Genomic DNA, 12,247 nt, shown 5'->3' with positions numbered 1-12,247 from the left:
GATAATACGTTCACATACGTAATCTTCACCACTTCGCAATTGAGTTTCCGATCTAACACGCCAATTAATAGTGAACCTTCACTTCCAGAGGTGTAACAATGACGGAAGCAGATTCCGTAACCGAGAAATCGGCCTTCCAGCGACAAAAGCGATCCAGACGCTCACGCCAGGGGACCGTGTGAGAACACGCTTCTACTATTGACTAACAGAGTAAACATAATGTTATAATAATCCTGATAGATCTATAACTATATATAAGAACATGTCAGTTATAAGAAAACGTTACAGTACGTAGATTATAGAAAGCAACGAAGATGAGAAAGAGATAGAATCTCGAAAATCCAGGATTCACGATCATGTGAATTCCTCTCGTTCTACTGAGAAGAGAAGACCATTGCAAGGCCGAATAGATATGAAGCTGTCTTAAAATTTAAAGAAATGTTGACAATGGATCGTGTTAACCTGCCACTGACCCTGACTCTCTCATACAAAAGTGTACTGTGGGGATGGATGTGAAAACGTTAGTGGAGGTCACAGGTTGAAAATATGCAAACAATGACGAAAAAGAGGATAACGAAAATAAATTGGTGAAAATACTATAAACTTGGAGAACTTCTAATGTGTTATTTAGTATGCACATCTTTCTCGTAAGGTTAAATTTATACAAAATAGATATAATGATCATGACTGGGAATCTACTGTCGATTTACTTGGGATTCAAACAAATTCAATCGTTAATTAAAGTAACTAAAACCTACATTATTATCCCAGTGCCAAATTTTACAGGATCACATTTTGTGACTGCAAACTATTTCGAGCGTGTGGACGCTCTTTCAACAAGTCGGTTTTCACTCTTCAGAGTGTATATCGGCTGTTAAAAGGATGTTAAAAGGACGGATGTAAAAAAATCAAATGCCTTTTTGGCTCCTTGTAGATAGCTCGATGGGTTTTAGTAATATTTCACTTAAGGTTTGCTTGGACATTATTGTTGTGTACTCCATGTCTTTATAACTACCATTTTCTAAAGATCTCGGATTTGTAAATAAATTATTGTCTTGATATTGTGTCGCTGTCAGTAATGAGGTGAAATTGCTTTTCTCATACACGTATTTTTCAGAATGTATGAAGTTACCAATTGCAACAAAATTATTATACGCTTGTTCGTCCATTCTTAAATCAGTTTCCAATCTTCTGGCTCACTACACAGTTCACACAGTACATAAATGTTCCTATTCTCTAACTAACACGCCATCTCGCAGGCTTATCCATCGTGAACGTAAAATCGCTTGTTTCCTTTTCAATTTAGCACGGTGCTTGTCAAAGATTAAATTTAAAAAAACATCCTTCATGACGATATTATTATGACGACCTGTATTTTAAGTTAACAGATGTGAGCCTCGAGATGTAAGGCTAGAAATGAGCGTGTGGACGGTGTCAGGTTGCACTTGCACACATCACGCGTGCAAACAAATATGAACGTGTGGCCCCGATTTGAACTTTGCCTCTCAACAATCCATATTTGGTATGTAACTAACAAAAGAAGCTTCCAAAACAAAACATAACGTTAAAACTGGAGCCTGTTTCATAAAACCCCCGTAATACGGGCACTGAATTCAACTCTTCACATTCAGGCCAAATTAAATCAAAATATGACCTAACTCTAGGATATTTCATATTGTATGTAATTCTTTTCATGAAATGGTTATTTGTGTAACTAGTGAGCAATGTTTACGCACGAGCCACAGGTGAGTGCGGAATGATCTCGAGTGCAGCAAAAGGCCTTTGCACTCGTGTTACACATTATATTTTTCCTACAGTCACTATAAAGCATATAAATAATTAGTCTTTCAAACACTATACAACACGTTTTTAGGTTAGGTTAAACCCAAGTCATGACCTGAATGGGAAATACTGCACCAGCTGATTGTAGTCGTAAGTGTTTAAGTGTTTCTTATTTTCAAGAGTACAAGTATAAACATAAATAATCAGTATGAACACATAATAAACGAGTAGATTGTTCTTCAAAATATGCCAATAAAACATTTTCTGACCGTTTTGTAACTTTTATTCTTACTTACGCGCCAAGAGGAAACCAGTTCGTGTGATCGTTCATACTTCTTTCTTGATTTTTCATGTAACAGGTTTAATGAAACATGTTTTCAGTTTCCGCTATTTCTGGTCTAACATTATATTCACAATCACTTTCACCGAGTTCATTATTTTTAAACATGTTAGGCCAACTTTTAATTCATCTTTCAAAAGCAGTACTAAACTTCAGGTTATGTTCAAACCAAGCGTTGAACGAAAATATAAGATAAACTATAAACACGAAATGACAGGTTAAATCGTAGTTGTAATAGTCAATCAGCTGCTCATAGTATTATTATCTTTAAGTGTTGTCACCCTATTTCCAAGCGTAAACGGATTACGTGCATAATAAAACCACGCTGTTTTGTGTTGTTTGGTTGGAATCCTAATGTGCGCCAAAGTATAAACCGTACGACAAAGTATAAATATGCAGCAATTAGCTGCTTTCTGTACTATAAACAGTGCACTCGGCAACACTTCAAAACGAGCTTATTAAACTATGAAATAATTGTGTAATAAGTTTCTTGGCTAATCTAAAAATTCTGCTCATTCACTTACAAAGCTTCGTCTGCAAACAGGCTACTCTCGGCATGGCAGATCGGTCTACTCAGAGATAATCAATTAGTTTCAGTCTACCGGGCTCGATTGACCCAATTGATCAGTCAGTATTCAATCAACAAGGTATGTTCGTGTTTTGTCCAGGAGAGAAATTAACATTGAATATTTGTACGACTAAATTCTTCATCACGTGATCGTTGGTAACCAAACCTAGTACGTTTAATGCATACAGTACAGTTTTGCGACTTGGACTTATTTTACAGGATAGAACTGCCTAGCTTAGCAGACACCGTGAAGATGCACAGACCTCTGAAAACGCATGTTTAAAGAATCTTTTATACAAATGATTTATGTTTGTCCTCATAGAATTTCTTAGTCGGCTGTAGCCTACTAAGGGTGAAAACTTGGGTAATGTTTTCGTCCATGTTCAATAGCCTCTTAAGCCACTATGTTCCGGTACATAGGCTACATTTTATTTGCTACAAATCTGTTAAAATACGATGCATGTTTTCTCCACATATTCCGCCGAATTGATAAGACAACCAATAAAATAACATGCAGTACTTTTTTTGTAACTGCTAAATAAAACTAAATAGATTAATTAATTAACAATTAAATTAATAATTAGTTAACTGATGTGATATTAAGTACTAATTACAAATACACTTTGATAATTTGATTTCAGTTTATTGTTGTTGGGGGGTTTAGTCGTTCATTTCAACGGCATTTTTTCACCCAGTATTTAAAAATCCCTTCATTTTAGACTTAAAATGCGACCATGCAGCAGCTTATAAACCTCTAAAATATAATTTACACGTTCACAAACTCATGAAACCACCAAGAGACAATATTACAGCAAAATATTATAGATCAAACTACAATCGATGACAAATAACCCTAAAGGAGCAAATAGAGGCTGAAGAAGGACAATGCCCTGAAAGAGCCTCGCTGGAATTTTACCATCAACATCAATCTTGAAACTGTGCATAACTCCAGCAACCTGACTAGCTGACAGCTCTCGTAGACTAAATCTTTGACACCGTTAGATGTTGTTTTTGTTTTCTGTTTAGTTACAACTTATTTCGTGTTGTGTTCTTATTATAATTTCCAAATTCCAAGATTATTTAACTCCGGAAGTTTTGAAAAGGATAATTAATATGCCGCGTTTATTTCAACGAGGTTAAAAATACATCTTATAATTTTTTTCAATAATCTCACTGGTAATAATAATTAAATACTTTGGATTTGGCAACAAACTTTAAGGAATAAAACTAATATTTAGTGCACCCATATTCGAATTCATAAAATTATGTAATACATTTTATTAAACCAGAAAATTAGATTGTTAGATTAATGCGTAGATTGATTTCTTGAATGTGTGTTTTAACACGAGATAAATTTCAATATTTTGAAGATTTCAAACTTATCATGCATTGTATCTTGTACTAAACAAATACTAAATATTAGAACCTTGTATTCAATCTAGATCCTAAAGATTGGTAGGTTAGATGCAAGAAGATACATGAAACAAAACCCCTGGATTCATGAAAGTATTCAAGAAAGATAATTTACAATATGTTAAAGCTTATAATGGGATAAATTTATGGTGTTCCTTTCTATAGAGCAATCGAGTGTAAAATATAAAGAAAGAAATTAATATGGGAAATCGTTATGTTTCCAAATGTATTGTGACACAGTAGCAAGCATGTGTTAAAATATACCTACATTCGTTAATTCCTACGTTAGCTGGACCTAGTATCTGTATATGGAATCACAACTATCTTATTGCAAAAGTTCATTATAAGAATTTAAAAATATAGGCACATTGAAAACCATTTCCATTTGGTTATTGCATTTTTGGTTTCATGGATGCCTTCTGGCAACATTTAGTAACTCATTGAGATCCGAGATCGGGATTTTATCGATCTTGTTAAAATATCCCGAAATAATTTGCACTCACGAGAATATTGTAGTGTTGTAGTTTATCATTAATTCCAACTTATAGCACTATTTCAACAATCAATGTAGGCTTCTCTTCGACGGGGAATTTGCACGGAACAAAGATTCTGAAATCCAAAAGGAGAAATTATCGACGAAGAAAATGTTGGCTTCCTCCCTAAAGAATTCTTTCTGGGATTTTTCAATGACGCTTGACAAAGGGCATTTTCATTTCCTGCTCACAGGGAATTCGTGCTGGGAATATTTACAAAAGATAAGATCTTTGACGAAGAAAATCGTAGCTTCCTCTAAACAGGAAAGCTAGTTCTGGATAGATTTTTCCAAAGAAAGGATCTCGCGATTGAAGCCTTGATCCGGCCCGAAGGACCAAAGCTGCGGCAGTCGGGTCAAGAGACGGGAAAACACCGCCCAAAACAAGTGTGTGTCGAGCACGCTTACCGTTAGGTGAGCTGTCCGAGTGGACCAATTAAGAAAACCAGTTGAAACGTAACAAGTTATACGCCAAGTCACATAGGTACGGTACCTCCCCCCTCCACTATCCAGGTACATGAGCGGAGTAGCGTCAGCTGGATACTGGATAGTGATACTGGAGCTGGATTCCATCTTGCGATACTCATCTACAGATGGCACGCGGCGCATCCTCCCAGTAACTGTACTGTTAGTCTGGTCGTCGGCAAAACAACACAAAGACAGGAAGCAACTTTATAGTTATTAACTTTACAATTGTTGTCGACATAACCAAATTCAAGTGGCAAGACTTGGGAAATCACTATTCGTACTTGTATTCAATTTTTTTAATCGAAAAATTGTATACAAAACATGATTTAAGTTATAAATAAGTATAAGCCAAATAATATAAGAACCTATATCAACTATTCATCCAATATTATCTCAGAACTTTATTATACCTTTCGGAAAAAAATACGTAAAAACAGGACGAAAAATGATCAACCTCTTTAAATTGATGTTAAAATAACCAAATCCAAGCGGTAAAACTTAAGAAATTTATTAAAACAATGTTTTTAATCATAGCTAATGATACACAAAATAATACAAACATACTAACTGTACTACTTCTCTAATATTAGGCTAGTTTACTCTGAAATAGTATTCCTTAGTCTATCATCGGTAAAAAAAAAAATCCTGTACGCAAAGACATGATGCAAAACTAAACAAAAACAAACAGAAAAACGTAGGAAATCACTACTCTTACTCGTTGTCAAAATAATATCTTCGAATTAACGAATTGTTTTACACCTTTTTTATTATTATAAACAAGTAGGTCTGTACACAAAATAATACAAATATCCACAGCGATCAAAGCGAAACTAAAGCTAAGAAGATTGTTAGTTCCGAGTTCCATAGTATCGAGTTCTAGAGCCGACTTAAAAATCCTAAAAATTGAACTCTACGCTCGGTAGACGTTAAATCGATGTATTAGTTCAGAGGATTACACTATCAATTTGTATATTACAATTTACTAATAAACCTTGTAATAACTAAGAATCGGATTGGTAAACCCTTTGACTATTGTAAAACACAACAAAATTTAGTAATATATTTAACGGATGGTTCACCTTCAGGGGTAACAAGAATGCACCTCTTCTTTTTAGAAAAATTCAACTTGTTTGACATTATTGTTTCTAGTAGCTTCTCAAGAGTTTCTCTCCTAGATTATATTGAGCTTTCTCAGTAGTGTTTCATGGAAGGAATATGAATGATTTTATCTCACATTTGGTCAAACTAAACGAAAACTGACGTCTCAGTAAATTAGGAATTTCAAAGCTGGAATTCCGTGAAACTGCAGTTATGTTATAGATGAATTTAACGAGCCCACTTTGGCTAAAACGTCTTACACGTAAAGCCTACTTTAACAAAACAAAATTGTCTTAATCCTATACACGCATTAAACTACTGGTACTTGGCGTATTTAACTAGAAACTTCCGTCAAAATATTACCGAATACACTTGATCATAATGTCATTTTGAGTTTTGGAATTATTTTTTTCGTTATCTTTACCAGTCATGGTTTACATATACTCCTTGTTGGGATTACATCAGATGCCATCATCATCGTATTTCCCAAGTACTGTATTTTCCCCTATTGCATAATATCGGCTGGGATGTTCCTTAATATCCAATTAATGCTAAACATCGTTCACTTTTCTGTGTGATCTACGCGTAGCTTCTAAGGATATGATATAATCAACAGTTTTGCTTCTGGAAATCGAGTTTTATCCACTTTTCAGCCGACGATAGTGTTGGAAAGTGAAGGGATTTGTTTTTAATGTTTAAAAGTGTATTTTAAGTAGGTACATTTGTTTTAACCCCATCTTTGTTGTCTGTTGATGGTGTCGTGATGGTTAGGTTGGGTAAGTCTGTAAGTTATTCGTAGGTTTTTCTAGATATGGAAAGGAGTTGCTACCAAAATCACAGCGTATATGACGAGTCGTTTGGACCTGAGGTGAACGCAAAAGTGGCATAGCACCCTAATTACTTGACCGATGAAAAATAACTCCACAACATACCTGCAAACAAAAAAGAATCAGACTTAGGTCTAATAAAATAATACTACCTAATTAAAAAAATCTCTTTTGTTGCTGCAAAGAACACAAATAATGTAATCTTTAGCTAATCTTGTCAAATCCTTCCACGAAATAAATAAATTAACCAATTTCCAATAATATGGTTCAATGAATCTACAGTGGCCATTTAATTCTCCATGAGGACAACACAAGTGATGACATACGGCGTTTATTACCCAATATTATCTTGACATTCAATAATTGTAGGATAATATAATATGCAATGCATTATTACTCTTTTAGATCAGTTGAATAGTTGTTTAACAGCAAAAAATGCTGATTGAAAAAGGTCAAAACCCAATATTTAGAAGCTTCTTACCTCCAATTATGTCATATAAATATGTTCAACAAAATTTATAAACACGTGTTTTGACTTATGGGGGGGGTTTTACAGCGGTCCCGGGCCCATATGTACCTAAGTTTTAGGTATGATGGTAGTTATGACAAAATAGCTACTTTCCTATGGACTTGCTCAACAATTGTGAAAATATGAGGATAGAAATATTAAAAAATATTTAGAATCTTTGTTTACAACGAAAAACAAAATATTGAGTCGGAACGTATGTTATTTAAATTTTCTTCTAACGAAAACAATTGTATTCGGTCATTATTACAGTACTAACCTCAAAATAAAGATTAAAAGCACATTGTAATCGTCCAGACCCGTAGCATGCAATTTTTATAAAATAGTTTTTTCGGAACGCGGCACTCCGGTCCGTTTTTATCTCTATGAATATCTTGTAGGCGAGTGAAAACTGTATTTCGTTACTAACCTATTCTAACGATGATGACTTAACTTTTAAAACTATAAAAACATACTCAAGAGACATTACTTGGGCGATATGTTGCATTCAACTAGTAAGAGAAGACACTTTACAATGTTAATCTACGGCGTCGGTACTGTGGCCGCGTGGCGGCAGCTAGCGAAAGCGTGTACAATGTTATAATACTTTATCGTGGATTGCGAACAGAATAATGCACACTTCACATTTAATTTTGTTTGATTAAACGGTTTCAGAATGGACTGTAGACACTCTATATGCAGCCTCTGAAAAACAAACAATGGCGAATGTAATTGAAAAAGAACAATGTACTGGACGTCTTTCTTCCTTCTTTCGTCAGATGCTTATTAGGAGATTGAAACTTTCTCCAGTTGAAAAGACAGTATTTTACTTCTGGATTGCTGGATCATAAAGTAAGCTTCGTTACTGTAAAAACACACATTTTATCTACATTTTTGCTAGTAGAAAAACTAAGCCGAATATAAAAATATTTATGCATTTTTCACTCTTAGTTCCAATTCTAGAATAAGTGTTTCAATCACGATTTTCTTAATAGAGAAGAAAGCATTATGACTCAATCCACAACCACAATAATGTTTATATGGATCATTCCATTTAATACACGTTTATAATAACGGTTTTGCAGGATTGTATACTAAATGAAAATTAGCCTACAAGTGGGCGAAAAATCAATTGAGCATTGATGTCTTTGGTTATAATATTTCGTTTGGGTTTGGATTAAAGTTATTATATAGAGCATACCTTAATGAAGTAAGTGGTAGATTTGTAGCTAGATGTGTTATTATCTGTGTGAATAATGTCTCAAAAGATTCCATAGTTCGAGCCATCGGGGTTACAAAAGTTTATTGGGTTTGAATGGACGTATAGCTTGTTAGATGCTTGTTTGAATGGACTCTTCTCTGCGTTGTTAGATGCTGTATAGGTTCAAATGGTTACTAAAGGTTCAAATCCCGCTAATTACTGATGGCTTTTAGATATGAAAATTTGATAATGCTGAGTTTGATGACCTGGTGTAGGCTATCCTACAGGTCTCTGAGTGGGGACACCGAAACTGCTACCACGTTTTATGATTATAATCCATACTGAAACTGCCACAGCTATTAGGAAGGATTATAAGGGTGTTTTCGAATGTGGTAGAAATACATAAACGATTCCGTTTCCCGAGCGCCGCGTCTCCCCAGCGCCGAGCAGGCTATCTGGCATAATCTGACAGTTTTGACAGCCGAATTGGAATTCACAAAAGCAAGGAACTGCGGTTAAGGCGTGTGACCAATTGAGCATTGTAGACAATCAACACTGGAATTACGTTAATTTTACATACATTTCATTGCAGATATGATACGATTCGAATTCTAAATTAACATTTAATGAATATTTTTTAATTCAGCTTACTGAATCTCGTACTTTTGAGATGTTCGCACTTAATCTTGAATGATTAACCTAACCTAACCTAACGTAACCTAACCTTTACTGCTTCACAGATTAAACTCATTTATACGATTTTAAAATAGTAGGTATAGCACTTCTGCATCACTGAGCAGAACCTTTGGTAATTTATGGCCTCGGCGCTGGGGAGACTCGGCGCTGGGGAGACTCGGCGCTGGGGAGACGTAACGTAGAGAAACTGCCACAGCGGCTGGGCCAGGTATACGGGGATAAACGGGAGACTTATAATTCCCATTTCTGTCTTAACACTTTATGTTAACTTCATCTTCCTAATATTTCTTTCAAAATGGTGGATGATTAGAAAAATAAGGGTGTGATTTGCACTTTCGTATTTATACTTTGGGAGTTATTTTCTACGTTAATTTAAGGTTTTGGTGTTACGACTATTAGAGCTCTCAATAAACTACACATTACTTAAACTTTTTAAGTATTAACTTCGTCTCGTGTGAATATATATTTACTTTTCTTTTACTACTGTACTTTGTTTAGTTTTGTTTCAACATGATTTTTACTATTATATATGTTGTTTCAAATGTTTATAGTTTTATACATTTTTTACATCATAATCTATATTTTAAATAGACTTTTCATTTTAAAATATTGTTTTTTATAATTATGTACCATAAATTTATAACGCTTTTATCCCTAAAACATCCATTGTGTTTTATTTATACTTCAAGACATGTATCCTATTGTATGCATTACATGATATTGTTATTGTGTAATTTCGACGATGCCTACCTACACCTTAGTATATTTTTAAACTTAAAATTTAGTAAATAAGAGTTAAATTAAGTAAAATAATGATAACATATAAGTTTATCAATTTCTTTAACACCAGTATAACTTGAGCTGCCATATAATACATTTAGTAAGAAGAATTTTACAAACCACTACAATCTTAATTCTTCAGAACACAATTATTTCTACCTTCATCAGTAAATTAAATTACTTTTAACCTCTTAAGTATCGTGATTTAAAGCATTTAACTATGTAATGAGCAATGTCAAGTGTTGTGTCTTGGCAGTTTCAGTACACCCCTCTGGGTTTCTTAGAGAGAGAACCAGAAAAAAATATCTCCCCCCACTAAAAGCCATGATATTTTCTTTTGTCTTTTAGTTTGAAAATATCCATCTTCTTCACAAGGGAGATTGAATGAACAGGTCTGCTTATCTACTTTCTAAAAATATCTTTTTCATAGGTTTTACAGTATCCAGATTGTAAAACTATTTCTATTTCACAGTTGACTTTTGTCACTTATTGTGCATGGACGTAGTTGAGACTTGTGCATATTGGAAAAACTCTGGATGTTAGAACAAGTATAACAGATGGACCAAGGAAAACAATACATGCGCTTAGAAAAATCCTAAACACACACAATAATTCAAATGTTCTTTATTAATGTTAAAGAAACAGTTATAACAATGTAAAACTCAAATTTGATCAGACTATGAATTTATTTATCAGCAATAATTTTAATGCTGGACTCAAACTTTTTCAGAGTGCAATTTGACCATGCGTTTCCCATTGGATGGAAGATTTGCCAGAGTGTCGTTAACTATAGAGACAGACATTGCTTCATGAAGAAAATGCTGTCATTGTAAGGTACTGCTCTACACACTGCTTTACTCCAACATTGCTCTACTCCAACAATTCAAGTATCTTTTACTAAGTTTGCAATAACTTAAGGATGATGGAATCACTAAGATACACAATTGGTTATGTAACTACGAATATTTTTTAATCAAACAAATTGCTTTACACTGCACTTATATAGTTTAAGAAAAACGTGAATTTGTTCGAACATTTTTTTTTTTTTTACTTAGAAAGAGTTCACTCATATTTGGGTTAAAATACGCACATAGTGGCGTCCCCATCTTAAATAATTGATAATTGATAATTGATTGAGTTGTGACGAAATTGTGATAGAATACGGGCTCTCAGGTTCAAGCCCAAGCAGACCTGGTCGTTGCTTACTTAATTCCCTACTATTCTAGCTGGTCCAACCCAAATAGGAAGATTAGTCTGCTCAAAGTATTAGACACTTTTGTGGACGAAAATTGAGACGGTAGCGCGATGGAGACCTTATTTTATGGACAGCCCTCGAAATGGATTTGCTTACTTAAAAGGTTATTGAGTTTACTGAGAGCAGTAATCACAGTAATCTTTCCCTCTTTTCCTAAGTCTCCTTTCTGATCAGGTTACTGAATATTTTGCGCTTTAACGGTTTTATAAACAATCTAAACATTCCAACAATTTTCAATATCACAATCTCAGTTTAAAGTTGTTGAAAAATTTTACTTACACTCGTACTTTTTCATTTGTAATATATTTACAACACAACAAATACATCTTCGTCTGCTCTATGAGCATTTCACTACTAGCTGTTTCCTTTTTAAATACAATGAATACACATCGTGAAGACCTTGCTAGGGTAGAGTGAGAGATGTGAAAAATTGCTGACTCTTTATTTTTTATTTTGCTCCATAGGTCAGTAATCATGGGTCTAGTAAAAGGGATTTTAGCGAATTTCCCTATAGGGAAGTAGCTAATACTGTAGGTCTTATGGTAAGACCTAGGCCCGGGACTGGTTTACTTACTGTATTCATTTTGATGTTCCCAGAGGCCAAAAACACTATTCGTTCAAATTTTTATATTTTATATATGAATTTGAACGGATGGTGTTTTTGGCCTCTAGAGCCCTCAAAACGAAAAAGTAAATCGGTCCCGGGTCCAGGTCTTACCATGAGTACTAAGGTTGATTACTCAGTACCATGAGTACTGAGGTAATAGCTCATTCCCTATATG

This window comes from Macrosteles quadrilineatus, unplaced genomic scaffold (assembly GCF_028750875.1).
Source record: "Macrosteles quadrilineatus isolate MER2022 unplaced genomic scaffold, UCM_ALF_1.0 Scaffold_7__1_contigs__length_78375512, whole genome shotgun sequence".
Classification (NCBI taxonomy): Eukaryota; Metazoa; Arthropoda; class Insecta; order Hemiptera; family Cicadellidae; genus Macrosteles; species Macrosteles quadrilineatus.
The sequence above is the reverse complement of the archived record's forward strand: the minus strand, read 5'-3'. Positions refer to the sequence as shown.